This window comes from Triticum aestivum, chromosome 1D (genome assembly GCF_018294505.1).
Source record: "Triticum aestivum cultivar Chinese Spring chromosome 1D, IWGSC CS RefSeq v2.1, whole genome shotgun sequence".
NCBI classification, from domain to species: domain Eukaryota; kingdom Viridiplantae; phylum Streptophyta; class Magnoliopsida; order Poales; family Poaceae; genus Triticum; species Triticum aestivum.
The window spans coordinates 199,886,945-199,905,109 of NC_057796.1; positions in this window are offsets into that span (position 1 = coordinate 199,886,945).

An 18,165-nucleotide genomic window follows, 5' to 3' on the forward strand; every position below is an offset into this window, starting at 1 on the left:
TCATTCGCTAATTTGTGCGTAATGCAACAATCCTTTCATATTAAACTTGTAGGCTAATTCAGAGTCTATGGACGCCGAATTGAGACAAGTCGCTAATGGTTTTGACTATAAGGTCCGTTCATTTGACAAATACGACATCAACGGGTATCGCTTTCGTACCTATGGCAAAGAGCTATCTATGGCCGACCGAAAGTCTACAAATTGTTGTGTATCTGCTATCGGCGAAGGAGGTACCGAGTATTATGGGAGAGTTGAAGCAATTTATGAACTTCTATTCTATGGTGAAAACCCACCGAATGTCGTAGTCTTCAAATGTTATTGGTTTCAGCCGAAGGAGACTAGAAGGACTCATGAACATATAGGGCTAGTTGAAATCAACCAAAGCACCCATTTAGATGTTCCTGATGTCTATATTACGGCTCAACAGGCGACCCAAGTATTCTATCTACCGTGGGCCTGCCAAACTAATCCAAATCTGAAAGGTTGGGATGTCGTTTATGAAGTGCCGCCACGTGCTAGACTATCTCCCCCAAAGGAAGAGGATTATGAACCTCACATTAACCCAGACACATATGAAGGAGAATTCTTCCAAGAGACACGTCTTTCCAAAAAGCGTTTCAAGAACCGCTATACTTCACCCCAAAACATTGAAGTAGACAGCGACAGTGAATCCGACATCACCCCAGAGGAGGAACAAGAAGAGCCGGAACAAGAAGAGGTTACTGCTGCGGATGACCTGTCATTGCTTGACCGATTACGTCAAGGTGGCCTTCCACATGTTGATGCCACTGAACCCTATGAGCCCGTCATTGATTATAGTGATGATGATGATTATGCATTTATTGATGATACTGATCGAGATTATTAGTAGTGTCAGGTATTAAATTTTTTATGTTGTACTTGATGATGATACACTTAAGTGATACACATATTATTATTCATGTCGGTCTTTTTTTATGTTGTACTAATTTCGTTTACTGTTTGTCATGGCAGGTGTTGAAAGATGGTGGGCGCTGGTCGGGAGCGCGCCAAGGCCCCTTCTTCGTCGGCGCGTGGTCTGAGGTCTTCCATTCCAGACGCACCTCTCCGCCGAGCGTTGCTGGACAGTATGGCCACACCGCCGGGCCCTTCTTCGTCGACCGCGGTGCCCAGCAGGGGACGAGGTAGGAAGAGAGGAGGTGGGGCACGTGGTCGCGGGAGAGGAGGTAGGGTGACTGCTACGGCGCCTTCCTCGCCGCCACCCCCAGCTGTTTCACCCGAGCACGTGACTGCTAGGGTGGACTCGTCCGAGGAGGAGGCTACACGGACTCCGGTCCACGAGCCTCCGGTCCACGGGTCTTGGGCCCACGAGCCTCGGGTCGACTGGCCTTCGGCCCACGAGACCCCGGAGGAGCACACGTCCGGATGGGGTACCTGGCCGGATCAGCCCGAGGAGCCGAGTGGCCATGCTGATGATGGCGGGGAGCCGACTGATCTTGAGGAGGAGGGGGGCACCGTCTACCAGCGTGGTGCTACACGGCTCCCGTCCGTGCCGGCGACCCGCGAGCAGAGGTGGTTGATTTTCCCTGATGGGGAGAGGTACGTAAGTGCATTTAATATTTTTGTACCTTCTGCATTCACGTTTCTTCAAATAACTAATGCGTTGGCCTTGTCATGCTGCAGGGGTTGGGACCACCATCATAGTGTCCGCCGGCCCAACTCCGTCCTTGGAGTTCTTTGCCGGCAAAACTTCCCGGGGTTTGTCACGTTGCCTGGTGAGGGTCGGCTTCCAGAGCTTGGATTGAGCTGGGAGCACTACGTGGCTGCCCCGGCCCCGCCGGATGAGATTATCGACGGTGTCGTGTGCGACACGAGGGCAGACATGGTGATCAGAAAGTTCTGGGTAATTTCTCCTTTACACATTTAAAAATCTTCAACTAGCTAGTTATTAATTGTACTAATCAATATTGTCTCATTTGATTGCAGACATTCTACAGGTGTGAGGAGGGATACGAGGAGGACGCGGCACATGTTATCGAGAACGTCTGCAAGCGCCTACTCCAGAACTTACGGCACGAGGCTCGGGTGCAGGCTGTTCGAGACTACTACGCCTTGCGTGGTATCAAGAAGACCAAGCCGGCGTGCCGCGATAAGTTCCTGAGTAAGGAGCAGTACATGAAGGTAATTCTTAAGGCCTTCTACTTAAGTTCCTTCATTTAGTAATTCTTAGCCGTAGCGCTCAAGTTTCTATTTGCTAACTTAGGCGCCTCCGAGATGGTGTGCGGATCGGATGGATTGTTGGGAGGTGTTGGTCGATGAGTGGTGCTCAAAAGAATGGCTAGCCCTCCACAACGAGGCCAAGGACAAACGTGCCCAAATGGAAGGTGTGCCACACCATCAAGGCAGCTCCAACTTATATCAGTTCGGGCGCAACTGGGTATGTGGTTTGCTTCATGATTCATGCAATTCATTCATCATGCTAGCTTGAGCCCTTTAATTACTAATTTACATTGTTTCTCTCTTTCAGGCACGCCACAATAAGGTGGATAAGGTGCCAGAGGTGTACGACCTGTATGCCATGGCCCACACTGCCTCTTTCAAGAAAGTCAAGGCTTTCTCTCAGTCTGACCTCGATGATGCAAACAACTTCACCAACATCTCCTCCCACAACAAGCTCGTGAGATATAGAGATGAGGGGAAGGCGAGGAAAGGGGAGGACTTTAACCCGAGCCAGGGTCCCATTGATCCAGAGCTGGTGATGATATCTGGTGGCGGGAGGTCCCATGGCTCCATAGCCATTGGAGATGGACTTATCCGTTGTCCTAGCACTCTCCCGGAGATCAAGGCGCGCCAGTCGAGCTCCGCTCCTGAGATAAGGCCTCGTGAACGGCCAGTGCAACTCGCCATCAAGGTTAGTGATACGTACTCAGTTATCTTTCTCCATTACATTGTGTGCGCTTCCATCAATGATTACAAATGGTCATGTGAGTGGTGTTGCAGGCTGCTATACAGAGTGAGAGAGATAGAACGGAGAAACTTCTGGCGGAGGCGGCGGAGAGGCAGCGGGAGTTGGAGGAGAGGACGACAAAGATGATGGAGGAGGAGAGGGCACGGAATGACATGCAGGCAAGGGCCATGTACGAGCTCCTTGTGGTAAGTTTCTTCTGCAGATTAGCCAAAACATTCATGTAGTGTTTGTCTCATTACTAACTAGTATGACTGAGTCGTCAAAACCAAATGTGCAGTCTGTGTGCGAGAAGACCGGTCAGACCGCTCCGCCGATGCCAGTGATTGCTCCTGGGACCACGGTGAGTTTAATTTGAATGGACATTACTTGCTAGTCTTAACATTTGAGTGTCATCATGCTAACAAGACATTGGAAATGATCTTTGGTGCAGCGTAACTCCAGACAAGCATCGCACGATCCTTCTCCAGCTACCGACACGAGCCAGCCCGCTCCTACACCTCCTGGATCTTGGTAAGTTTATCTAGTGTTTTGCTTAACACATGCATAAAGACCTAGACTTAGCTTTATTTCCTCCAATGCTTACCATAATGACCTAGACTTAGCTTCTTCTCCTCCAAAATGACTTAATAAGCTTACTGACCTCCAAAACCATCCATTTTACCTAAGTTAGCTCTAAAACGATCTGTACTTAGCTTACTTATGTCAAAAATTGCATAATTAGCTTAGTTAGCTCATAAACGATCCATTTTACCTAAGTTAGCTCTAAAATGACCCATTTTACCTAGGTTAGCTTATAAATGATCCAGTTCATCCAAGTTAGCTCAAAAATGACCCATTTTACCTAGATTAGCTCCTAAATGATCCATTTTACCTACGTTAGCTTTAAAATGACCCATTTCACCTAGGTTAACTCCAAAATGACCCATCTTACCTAGGTTATCTCATAAACGATCCATTTCAACTAATTTAGCTCATAAACGATCCATTTCACCAAGTTAGCTAAAAAACGATCCATTTCACCTAAATTAGCTCTTAAATGATCCATTTCACCTAAGTTAGCTCAAAAAGATCCATTTCAACTAAATTAGCTCATAAATGATCCATTTCACCTAAGTTAGCTCAAAAACGATCCATTTCAACTAAGTTAGCTCATAAATGATCCATTTCACCTAAGTGAGCTAAAAAACGATCCATTTCACCTTAGTTACCTCAAAAACGATCCATTTGACCTTAGTTAGCTCATAAACGACCCATTTCAACTAAGTTAGCTCATAAATGATCCATTTCACCTTAGCTAGCTCATAAACGACCCATTTCAACTTAGTTAGCTCATATATGATCCATTTCACGTAAGTTAGCTCATAAATGACATACTCTTCTTGTTCTAGTCTTCTTCTTGTTCTACTCTTCTTGTTCTAGTCTTCTTCTTGTTCTACTCTTCTTGTTCTAGTCTTCTTATTCTAGTCACCTATTTCTAACTTTCTTATTTTTCATTTTGCAGATTTCATTCACTTGACGAAAGCTTGCATAGATGGAGTGCTCCTTATCCCTTTCTCTGTTTCTTTTGTATCGTTGAACTATGCATGTATCGTTGGATGAAACTATTGTAATATATATGGTTGGATGCCTCTATGTTGAACTTGCTATGTATGATGGAACTATGCATGGAACTTGGTATGGTTGGATGGAACTATGCATGTATGATGAAGTTATGTGTTGGATATCTTATATGTTTGCTCTGTAATTGCCTTGTGAAATATATCTATATATGTCATATATATTTGCTGTGAAAATTGTTGGATTTAATAAAAAACAGAAAAAAGAGCCAATATGCAGGCTCTTTGCCGTCTGCCACCGACGGCAACGGGCTCTTTGCCGTCTGCCGCGGACGGCAAAGAAGACACGTGGCATCCAGCTGTGCTTCCTGGGAGCTGACCCATTTGGTCAGTTTGCCTACAGTGGCAGACGGCAAAGAGTAAACGATTTTGCCGTCAGCGGCGGACGGCAAAGGCCTGCCATGTAGTGACGTGTAGATGACATCATACGGCGGACGGCAAAGACACTAGAAAGTTTGCCGTCAGCGGCGGACGGCAAAGGCACTAGAAAGTTTGCCGTCAGCGGCGGACGGCAAAGGCCTGCCGTTAGCCACTTAACGGACTGACAGCGCAATTATTGCCGTCCGCTCTCTTTGCCGTCCGCGGCAGACGGCAAAGGGCCTTTGCCGTCAGCCGCCAGGAAGCAGACGGCAAAGTAGCTGTTTACCGTAGCCTACTTTGCCGGAGCCTTTTGCCGTCCGCTGCTGACGGCAAAGGCCTTTGCCGTCCGCCGTTCATGCCTTTGCCGTCCGCCATGGCAGACGGCAAAATAGCTGATTCCTGTAGTGATAGTGGATACTAGGGATCAAACCCTAACAAAACTAACTCGATTACATGATAAATCTCATCCAACCCATCACCGTCCAGCAAGCCTACGATGGGATTACTCACGCACGGCGGTGAGCATCATGAAATTGGTGATGGAGGATGGTTGAGGATGACGACGGCGACAGATTCCCCTCTCCGGAGCCCCGAACGGACTCCAGATCAGCCCTCCCGAGGAAGATTAGGGCTTGGCGGCGGCTCTGTATCGTAAAACGCGATGAATCCTTCTCTCTATTTTTTTCTCCTCGAACACCAATATATAGAGTTGGAGTTGAGGTCGGTGGAGCACTAGGGGGCCCACGAGGTAGGGGGGCGTGCCCCCCACCCTCGTGGACAGGGTGTGGGCCCCCTGGCCTTGATTCTTTCGCCAGTATTTTTTATATATTCCAAAAATATTCTCCGTGAAGTTTCAGGTCATTCCAAGAACTTCTATTTCTACACAAAAATAACACCATGGCAATTCTGCTGAAAACAACGTTAGTCCGGGTTAGTTCCATTCAAATCATGATAGTTAGAGTCCAAAACAAGAGCAAAAGTGTTTGGAAAAGTAGATATGATGGAGACGTATCACCCCACCGGGAACTGTTCATCCAAACCCCCCAACAACGCTCACTGTCCATCCAAAGGCAGCATCGATCGGCTTCAGTTAGCAGCAGTAGCGAAGGAAGCGCTCGATCGGGTTCAGTAATGCGTAGCCTGCAGTGCAATCGCTCGGGTTCAGTTAGAGCCCAACGCCTCGCTTGGGTTCAGTTAGAGCGCAACGCCTTGCACACACACGCGTACGTACGAGAGAAACGCGCATTGCTCGGCCCCCGACTAGCCACCGTAACCGGGAACTCCCCGATATTTTCCTCGCCCTCACTTCTACCATGGTTTTTTCCATCATGGACGGCCCAAAGAATGTCATGTAGCTGTGTCTCCAGCCCGCCCAGGACGAAAAGCCCATTTTCTGTCATGATTTTTTGTCATAGAAGTAGGATCCCACCACATCTATGATGATACCGGGTTTTGCCACAATTATCGTCATAGAAGTGTCATAAGTATGACAAAAAAATTTGTTCGGCCCTAAATGTCACGGATGTGTCTTTTTTTTGTAGTTCATCTTTCTCCCCCCATGCCTACCTCTTCCTCAACCTTCCCCACCCCAGGCTCCAGCGCCCAGGACTCGATTTCTTCCATTGCTACCAGGCCCTCTAGTTATGTCCGGATCCATCTCCCAAGGTAGGTGGGCAGCCTCCTCGGTCACCCAGGAGGATATCGCGAAGCTTCGGAAGGCGAGGTACTTGCCTGCGGAAATCCTCCACAGGCTCCCTACTAAAGGGCAAGTCATCCCCACACAAAAATCCGGCGAGAGGGTTGTATTCATCTCCCACTTCCTCCGCGGGCTAGGGTTCGCACTTCACCCCTTCGTTCACGGCCTCGTGTTCTTTTATGGGCTAGAAATTCACGATCTAGCTCCTGACTCTTTTCTCCACATCTCGGCGTTCATCGTCGTGTGCGAAGCCTTTCTCCGCATCCCCCCACACTTCGGCCTATGGCTCAAGACTTTCAATGTGAAGCCGAAGCTAGTTAACGGGGAGCAAGTGGAGTGCGCCGGTGCTATGGTGAGCAAGCTTGCCAATACTACCTGGCCAAAAGGCGCCTTCACGGAAACCTCTAGCTTATGGCAACATGAGTGGTTTTATATCACCGAACCCCGTGGCACCAAATGGGCAGCCGCACCTGTGTTCCGATCTAGCCCTCCATTGCGGCTTGCATCGTGGATAAATAAGGGGCTAGACTGGGGATCAGCTGATGAAGTTCGGACGCTGCAAAGTCGTATCCGGAGTATCCTCGAAAGCGACGTTTGCCTTATTAACATGATCCAAGTGATGCTAGTCCGCCGGATCCTCCCGTGCCAGCGACGGCCTCTCCGTATGTGGGAGTTCAATCCAGAAGGACCGCGGACACTTCAGCAATTCTTCGACACAACGCACGAAGGGATGTGGAAGCTGTTCTTCAAGAGTCGAAAGCAGTGGCCGGACACATCAGAAGACATCGGTCTCGAGTGCAACCATCCGGATACTCCGGTAAGCACCCAATTTCTGACCGTAACTCAGTTGATTATCCCATAGCGATGTGCTGAGAGCTCTATCTTTGACCAGGGCTGGATAAAGAAGGCGGAATGAATTAGGTGTTCAGCTCCACTTCCCGAAGACTCGGCTAATCCTGTGTTGACGAGGATGTTGGTCCCGGCGCCGTATCACGTGCCAGCGCTAGAGGACAAGAAGAAGAGCGAAGAGGCCGAAAGCGGCCTCCACTCTACAGGTATGCCGGACACTATGTCCGGGGAGACTGAAGCTCCCTCTTGACAGACGAAGGGGAGGGAGAAGGTGACATCCCTTCCCCTCATGGGAGGAAAAGGACCGCATCCGAAAACTTAGAGCTGGAAGCACCCAAGAGAGGGAAGGTAGCCCTACCATATGGTTTGGGTTCCGTAGCCGATGTCGTCGCAAGGCACCTCTCCAGGGACAAGCCCCTTGCCGAATCGTAAGTGAACAAGGATGCTCTAGACATATCCCATTCTTTTCGGGTTGCAGGGGTAACATTTAGATCGTGTACTTGTAGTTTGGCCCACAGTCCGCCCCGACAGTCCTCCTCATTAGGGGACTTAACTCCGGGGATGATGGAAAGCGAGACGCCTTCTCATGCTTCCTCGCCTCTCAGGGCAGACGACTTTGAGATGTCATCTCGGAGAATCTCCCCTGACCATCAAGTGGCGTGGGGGACAATGAAAACAACGCCCGAGGGTAGTACTTCGATCGTCAAGGGTCCAGGGGGCGCTGCCCCTATGGGGGCCAGCAATAAGGGCCCCGAACTATCCGGCTTACAGCCGAAGATGACTCTTGGGTCAAGCCAATGTATCCCTTTGAAGGGAATGCATACTCCCGTAGCAGCCCCCAGGAATCCAGCGGTGCCTGATACTCTGATGAGCACATTACAAAGTGTGTCCATCTCAGAGGAACATCGTACCTTAATGGGTACGGTAGTTGAAAGGGTTTTGTCCGCGAGAAGCGCATTGAATGAAGCTTTCATGGGCCTGCTGAGAGGCTTCGAGGTACGCAATGTAATAGCTTAACTATTTTTACATGCACAGTGCACCCGTGTACAGATAGTAGCCCCTGAGGCTCTGGTCGGCTTCCAGAGGGAGGCGATCGGAGGATCAAAAAGATATGCTCAGGAAGTAACCTAATTATTTCTTACACAGGCTATTACGTCCATGGTGACCGCCCAAGCTACGGAAGTTGCAGATCTAAAGCAGAAACTTGAGTTAGCGGAGGAGGACATCACTCTTATTAACAGACGGCTCGACGAGGCACAAGGTATGTGGTAGGGCAGCTTCTTTATGCATGTATACTAGTATGAGCACGGGGCTTAAAATCATATACCGCGACGTGCATAAATGTAGATGGTGCTGCCGCGGTTGAGACCCTTCGGGCTGAACTTGCCCAGGCCAAGGAGCAGGCCAGAGTGAGCGATGCGGCTGCCAAGAAGGCGGCTGCGGAATTAAAGGCCGAACAAGCCGCTCGGCGCCTGTGCCAGGAGAGAATATCTACCATGGAGCGGGAGCAGACGGATGCCACTACCAGGTGCAAATCTCTCAAGGAAGATAACAAAACCAAGGCAGCCAAACTCGACAAGGCCTTACTAGAGGCGAAAGAAGCGCGGTCCGAATCCAGAGCGGCTCGGGAGGAGATCCGACAGGCTGGGGAGATAGCGGCTGGTAAGCCCTTTCTTTTACAAAGTAAGTTCGGCGACCCGAAGTATGCTCCGCTTAACCAAATGTGGAGTTCTCCAGACGCGTTCTTGGATCTGCCGAAGAGTGTTTCGGACATGGCGCAGTTCTTCCAAACACAGGAAGGGCGTGCTGCGGAGAGGCTTTTCTAGTCGCAATTCGACGTGGCAAGCATCCGGCGCTGCTGGACAAACAGATGGCCCAGTGGGCCGAGTTACACAAGATGTCCGGAGCCGCCATGAAAGACGTCGTGGTTTGGCTATGGCCAGCCGAACCCGTTCCGAGCAGCTATTTTGGTTTGGTGCAGCGGCTTGTCGATGCTCTGCGTATTGACGTCGTCAAGCGGTCGGTGTGCATAGAAGGTTCCCTGATGGCCTTCGCCCGCGTTACGACATATATGCCACCAAAAAGGTCTCCATCTTTGGCATTAAGATGTAGCCTCGTTGCAATAATAGCCCCCAAGTTATATCGTTTATCACCCATTACCGCACACTTGAGGACACTAAGATCCGATGCACAAATGTGGCTATGATCATGCTTACCGTTAATGCATCTACCTATAAAGAGAGCAAAATAATGTATGGCAGGAAAGTGAATGCTCCCTATGGTAGCTTGTGTAATATTAGTAGTTTCTCCCACAGTGATGCTAGCAAGGAAATCACTGTATTCAGTTTTGCGAGGCTCACTATGAATGCCCCATTGTGGGATTTTGCACGCATCATTAAAATCTTCAAGATGCATGGTATATGATTTATCATAAAGATCAAATAAAATAGTATGAGTATTGCGCTGGGATGTAAACTTAAATCTTCGCACAAATGAATCAGTGAGGTGATAGTACTGCCGACACTTATCTCACACGAAGTCCTCAAGGCCAGCATTTTGCACGTACACATCAAATTCCTCCTTGAAACCTGCATGAACCATGAATTGACCCGACGACCATTCGCAAGGCCGTACTGGAGCTTCTCTTGGTGGTTCAAGGTCCGGCTCATGTATCGCGAGCCTTGGGGCTTGCTTCCTCAAGGAACCACCTTGGTATATCTTCCTAAACATTATTCTTCCTCTAAAAAATTTCTGAAATTTTTAGTGACTCAAAATAAAAGTGAACCAAACTCAACAAGATTGATAGCAACTACTCCTACAAGTGTCTAAAGGCTATATCATGCATCAAAACTACTTTGGACCATATAAATTTGACATGTAAGCTCAAGAACAAGGTCACCGCAGCAGCAAAAATTTCCAATATATAAAGAACTCAAACCAAAACTAACCGGACCATTGGAGGAGTCACATACCGAAGAACAATCCCCCAAAATAGTTTTGCAAATGGAGCTTTGCACAAGGAGATCAAAATTGCCAGCAAGATGAGCTAGCACACGAGTTTGAGCAACTGGATGATTTTTTCTGGAGGAAGACGAAGTGGATGGGTGCTGCAATAAGTGAGGGGGACCCACGTGGAAGCCACAAGCCACCAGGGCGTGCCCAGGGGGTGGGCTTGCCCCTAGGGCTTGTGGACCACTAGTGCAGCCCCCTCATGTGTTCTCAGTGCCAAAAATTCTCAAATATTCTATAAAGATTCATACTAAATTTTTAGGGCATTTGGAGAACTTCTATTTTTGGGACATTTTTTATTGCACGGATAATTAAGAAAACAGATGGATAATACTATTTTTGCTTTATTTATTCTAAATAACAGAAAGTAAAAAGTAGGTATAGAAAGTTGTGCTTTCTAAATTCATCCATCTCGTGCCCATCAAAAGGAATCCATTAACAAGGTTGATCAAGTCTTATTAACAAACTTCTTTCGAATGACATGAAACCGGAGAACTTTCGAATAACACTAGGTTAACTCAACGGGGATATGCATGTCGCCAACAATAAGAATGTCATATTTCTTTTTGATAGAAGGAAGAGGGAATTCAAAACCTCCAATAGCAATAGTTGAAATGTTTCCAATAGAATTGATGCTATTCACTTGCGGTTGTTTCTTCGGAAAGTGTACTGTATGCTCATTACCATTAACATGAGAAGTGACATTACCCTTGTTGCAATCAATAACAGCCCCCGTAGTATTCAAAAAGGGTCTACCAAGGATGATCAACATACTGTCGTCCTCGGGAATATCAAGAATAACAAAGCCCGTTAAGATAGTAACGTTTGCAACCACAACAGGCACATCCTCACGAATACTGATGGGTATAGTAGTTGATTTATCAGCCATTTGCAGAGAGATTTTAGTAGGTGTTAACTTATTCAATTCAATTCTACGATACAAAGAGAAAGGCATAACATTAACACCGGCTCCCAAATCACATAAAGCAGTTTTAACATAGTTTCTTTTAATGGAGCATGGTATAGTTGATATTCCTAGGTCTCCTAGTTTCTTTGGTATTCCACCCTTAAAAGTGTAATTAGCAAGCATGGTGGAAATTTCAGCTTCCGGTATCTTTCTTTTATTTGTAACAATATCCTTCATATACTTAGCATAAGGAGACGTTTTCAGAATATCAGTCAAACGCATACGCAAAAAGACAGGTCTAAGCATTTCAACAAAGCGCTCAAAATCCTCATCATCCCCTTTTTGGATGGTTAAGGAGGAAAGGGCATGGGTTTCTAAACCCATGTCTCTCTTTCTTTACCATGTTTCCTAGCAATGAAGTATCTCTTATCATAATGTTGATTCTTAGACTGTGGGTTATCAAGATCAACAGCAGGTTCTACCTCCACATCATTATCATTACTAGGTCGAGCATCAACATGAACATCATCATTAATATTAGCACTAGGTTCATGTTCATCACCAGGTTGTGTCTCAGCATCAGAAATAGAAATATCACTTGGATTCTTAGGTGTGTCTATAAGAGGTTCACTCGAAGCATGCAAAGTCGCATCACCTTTCTTTTTCCTTTTAGAAGCACCAGGTGCATCAGTATTAACTCTCTGAGAATCTTGCTCAATTCTCTTAGGATGGCCCTCAGGATACAAAGGTTCCTGGGTCATTTTACCACCTCTAGTCATAACCCTAACAGCATTATCATTGTTTTTACTATTCAACTCATTCAGCAAATCATCGTGTGCCTTAAGTACCTTTTCTACTTGAGTTTTTACCATGGAAGCATGCTTACTAATAATCTTAAGATCACTAACAGTTCTACTCATGTAATCACCCAAGGAGTCAAGCATGTAAGCATTACATTTCAATTGTCTACTAACATAAGCACTTAAGTTTTCTCGTTTGACAATAAAGTTTTCAAACTCATCCAAGCATTGACTAGCAGACTTATTATGAGGAATATCTCCTTCATCAAGTCTATAAAGAGAATTTACCCCTACTACCTGTGTCGGGGCATTAAGACCATGTATTTCTTCAATAGGCGGTAAATTCTTAACTTCTTCAGCTTTAATACCTTTTTCTTTCATAGATTTATTTGCCTCTTGCATATCTTCATGACTGAGAAATAGAATACCTCTGTTCTTCGGAGTTGGCTTAGGAGTTGGTTCAGCAAGTGTCCAATCATTATCATTACTCAATATATTATTCAATAGCAATTCAGCTTGCTCAACAGCTTGTTCCCTGAAAACACAACCAGCACAACTATCTAGGTGGTCCCTAGAAGCATCAGTTAGTCTGTTATAAAAGTTATCAAGTATTTAATTTTTCTTGAGAGGATGATCAGGCAAAGCATTAAGTAATTGGAGAAGCCTCCCCCAAGCTTGCGGAAGACTGTCTTCTTCAATTTGCACAAAGTTAAATATTTCCTTGAAAGCAGCTTGTTTCTTATGAGCAGGTAAATATTTTTCAGAGAAGTAGTAAATCATATCCTGGGGACTACGCACACAACCAGGAGCAAGAGAATTAAACCGTAACTTAGCATCACCCTTTAATGAGAAAGGAAACAACTTAAGAATGTAGTAATAGCGATTTTTTCCTCATGAACAAATAGGGTGGCTATATCATTCAATTTAGTAAGATGTGCCACAACAGTTTCAGATTCATAACCATGGAAAGGATCAGATTCAACCAAAGTAATTAACTCAGGATCGACAGAGAATTCATAATCCATATCAGTAATAAAGATAGGTGAAGTAGCAAACTTAGGATCATATTGCATTCTAGCATTCAAAGACTTTTCTTTCCACTTGCATAATAATTTCTTAAGATCATCTCTATCCTTACAAGCAAGAAAGTCCATAGCTACCTCTCCATCCAGAACATAACCCTCAGGCATAACAGGAAATTCATATCTAGGAGAGTTAGGTCTAACAGGTGTTTCAAAATGTTCAGTTTCAATAATTTCATCAGTTTCAGAAATATCATCACCTTCAGCATAATCAATAGTTCTAACTCTAGCAAGATGTTCATCAAGTAATTCACCCGGTGGCATAGTTTTATCAAGCAAAGTAGTAGCATCATAAGCATCATTCATAGTAGAAGTAGCATCATCAATAACATGCGAAATATCAGAATCAATAGCAGGTTTAGGTGTCGCAAGCTTACTCAAAACAGAAGGTGAATCAAGTGCAGAGCTACATGGCAATTCCTTACCTCCCCTCGTAGTAGAGGGAAAAATCTTGGTTCTAGTATCTTTCAGATTCCTCATAGTGATCAACAGATATAAATCCCAAGTGACTCAAAGAATAGAGCTATGCTCCCTGGCAACGGCGCCAGATAAAGGTCTTGATAACCCACAAGTATAGGGGATCACAAAAGTTTTCGAGGGTAGAGTATTCAACCCAAATTTATTGATTCGACACAAGGGGAGCCAAAGAATATTCTCGAGTATTAGCAGATGAGTTTTCAATTCAACCACACCTGAAAGACTTGATATCTGCAGCAAAGTGTTTAGTAGCAAAGTAATATGGAAGTAACGGTAACGATGGCTAAAGTAGCAGTAGCAGTTTTGTAGTGATTGTGACAGCAGTAGCAACGAAAGTAACTTAGCAAAGATCAATATTTTAAAAGCTCGTGGGCAATGGACCAGAAATGATAATTGTGTCAGATGATATTCATCATATAGCAGTTATAACCTAGGGTGACACAGAACTAGCTCCAATTAATCAATATAATGTAGGCATGTATTCCGTATATAGTCCTACATGCTTATGGAAAAGAACTTGCATGACATCTTTTGTCCTACCCTCCCGTGGCAGCGGGGTCCTAATGGAAACAAAGGGATATTAAGGCCTCCTTTTAATAGATAACCGGACCAAAGCATTAGCACTTAGTGAATACATGAACTCCTCAAACTACGGTAATCACCGGACAGAATCCCAATTATTGTCACCTTGGGGTATGCGGATCATAACTCATAATAGGTGTCTACAACTTAAAAGATAGGATCAAGAACACACGTATATTCATGAAAACATAATAGGTTCAGATCTGGAATCATGGCACTCGGGCCCTAGTGACGAGGATTAAGCATAGCAAAGTCATAGCAACATCAATCTCGGAACATAGTGGATACTAGGGATCAAACCCTAACAAAACTAACTCGACTACATGATAAATCTCATCCAACCCATCACCGTCCAGCAAGCCTATGATGGAATTACTCACGCACGGTGGTGAGAATCATGAATAGTGGTGGAGGAAGGTTGGTGATGATGATGGCGACGGATCCCCCTCTCCGGAGCCCCGAAGGGACTCCAGATCAGCCCTCCCGATGAAGAACGGTAGGTGGTGGCGGCGGCTTCGTATCGTAAAACAAGATGAATCCTTCTCCCTAATTTTTTTTTCTCCGCGGATGTTAATATATAGAGTTGGAGCTAGGGTCAGAGGAGGTCCAGGGGACCCACAAGGCAGGGCGCGCGCCACCACCCTTGTGGTCACCTGGTGGGTCCCCTTTGGTTGATTCTTTTGCCAGTATTTTTTATTTATTCCAGAAATATTCTCTGTAAATTTTCAGGTCATTCTGAGAACTTTTATTTCTGCACAAAAATAACACCAAGGCAATTCTGCTGAAAAACAGCGTCAGTCCGGGTTAGTTCCATTCAAATCATGCAAATTAGAGTCCAAAACAAGGGAAAAAGAGTTTGGAAAGTAGATACGATGGAGACGTATCAAGGGGCCCACAAGCCAGGGGGCGCGCCCCCTAGGCTTGTGGACTCCTCGTCCACCTCCTGGCCTGGCTCTGATGCTCCATGGGTCTCTTCTGGTCCATACAAAATCACCGTAATTTTTTAGCTTGTTTGGACTCCGCTTGATATTCCTTTTCTGTAAAACTCAAAAACAAGGAAAAAACAGAAACTGGCACTGGGCTGTAGGTTAATAGGTTAGTACCAAAAATAATATAAAATAGCATATTAATGCATATAAAACATCTAAAATAGATAATATAATAGCATGGAACAATAAAAAATTATAGCCACGTTGGAGACGTATCAGCGTCGACGGTGGCCTCGACGGTGTGGTGCTCCTCCAAGATCTGGGGGTCGGCATGAATGGCAGCCATCCCGGCCTCATCTGCGCGTGTGGCCACGATTTGCTTCCCCACCGCTAAATGCTCCTTGAGCTCCTGGCTATACTGCATGCACCATGGCTTAGGGTGGCGCTTATTTGGGGGAGGGGTCGGTGATTTGGGTGGAAGGTGTCATGCCGGCGGTCGGGGCATGTGGGATGTGGAAGGAGGAGGAGGATGGGGGTAGGGTGTGGATTACCTGCCTGGATTGACGAGGCCGAGTAGCGTGAAGGAGGGTCGCCGGCGAGGAGGCGACACTACAAGCAAGGAGTGAAGGTTTGAACTTGGAAAGGAAGGTGAAAACAGGGGAAATGTGGCTTTTGGTAAGGGGAGGGGGTGGGGAGGTAGATATTTCTGCAAAAGCTAAAAAATTTGGAACGGTGCAGTGAAAAAACTAACACACAAAGTGTCATCAGACACGGTCCCTTATTCAGCACTGTGTACGATATGTGAACATCACAAACAATTCATATAGCTTACCCCGTGTGTGATGAGTTGGAACATGCAAATTTTCGTTCGAATATCTCTGGTTACAGTGGTTATCCACGTCATTGCATAATTTGGTACACAAAGGAGCCTACAACACACCCACACTTCTTAATTGAGCAAGTTCAGCAATTAAACAGAGCTAGCTGACCTAAACATTACCCTAACAAATTAAAGACCGTCGCTCTAAATTAAACAAAGAGTACTACTCCGGCTGACGCTCGTCGATCTCCGCCGGCTCCTCCATGTCCATCTCGCGCCTGACGATCTCCTGGGGAAGGGACTCCATGGCATCAATCGGACCATACACGACAAGCATCTCGCCATCCGCGTCCGCCATCTCTTTGGAAAAGGCCGCCACGAGCTGGGCATGGGTAATGCAATCTGGGCTTGGACAGGCTCCGTCGTGGCAAGATATGCCGCAAAGGAATGGATGGCTGCTCAAACGCTCTCGGCGATTGCCAACTCTTCGGCCATGGGTTGCCGACTGTTGTCAGAGAAGCTTCATTCGATTTGTGTGGTGACCACCACGAGCTGGGCATGGGCGGCCTCGACATGGTCGTGGGCGCCCTCCATCAGGGCTAAGGCTGCCGCTGCGGAATGAACAACTGTTGTGCCGCTCTCGCCAATTGCTATCCCCGACGCAGATGTTGCTGCCGCCACTTGAGCAGCAACAGCGGCCATTTGGGCTGCGTTGGCCGCCCGGTCACAGATTGCGACCGCGCTCACGCATCTTGTCACCATGCGCATGGCGGCTGCGGCCGCTCTCTCGCCAGAGTGGGCCGCCAAAGTGGCCCTCACAACGCGGGTCCACATCTCCATCTCTCACCGGCGATGCCTGAACAGTAAAATGATATTTGGGGAGCAAGCTAGTGTCCTTGACGCGCCGACTGTGGACTGTAGTAGACGCACCTTCTCGCTTAAGCCATTTACGTACTACTCCGACGGTGCTCCAAGATATTTTGTACTGCATCTCACACGGTTGGTGATAATAAACTGTGTGCAGTCTACTTGATTTTTTATCTTGATTTGAAATGCAAAATTGGGCCAGAGCGGCAAATGAGGGTGTTTGAATTGCTATAACTTTTATCTGCAGTGAACATGCAACTATATGTGTGTCGTCAAAAAATTTGGAATTATTCAGAGTTTGTTTGGACATTTTTATACATTAACTTGGTTTCTAGGCATTTCAGGTACACAATTCAAAACTATACTACATGCACATGCTCCGGTGCACCAAAATGGGTTGTAAAATCATATATGTGTCCATGGGTTGATGCTTATGTTCCATGCAAGAAATGGTGATGAATTTCAAACACCTCAGCACAATGGCTCGCTGACAAAAATTGTCCCATTTGGGGCAGGTTTTGGTATAAGCTTCTCACAAACCAGAGCTTCTCACAAGAAGCCTCATGGTTCCGGTAGGGAACGTGTCACCTTTGTGGACGAAATGATGTTCGTTGCCTCTTATTGCTTTCAAACATTTTCTGGTGTTAATATTTGGGTCAGAGCGGCAAATTTTTCGGGGTTCATTTGGACATTTTTATACATTAACTGGGTTTTATAGGAATTTATGTATATAATTCAATTTTGAACTACAGGCACATGCTCCAGTGCATAAAAATGGGTTGAAAAATCAAATGTGCGTCCTCGGTTGCATGCTTAGGTCCCATGAAAGAAATGGGAATGAATGTCAAACACCTCGGCACTGTCGCTTGGCCGCAAACATTGAGATACATGGTTTAAAAATTCTAGTAAATCCAAAACTAGTCTTAAATTCATGAAACTTGGCATGCTATCATGGAATGGGATCAACATGCTGTGGTAAAAGAAATTGTCCCATTTGGGACAGGTTTTGGTATAAGCTTTTCCCAAACCAGAGCTTCTCACAACAAGCCTCATGGTTCCGGTAGGGAACTTGTCACCTTTGTGGACGAAAGAATATTCGTTCCCTCTTCTTGCTTTCAATTTTTCTGGTGTCAATAGAACAACAGGAGAGTCATGTTAAGTTTTGGAATTTTTCAAGGTTCATTTGGACATTTTTATGCATTAATTGAGTTTTCTATGCATTTA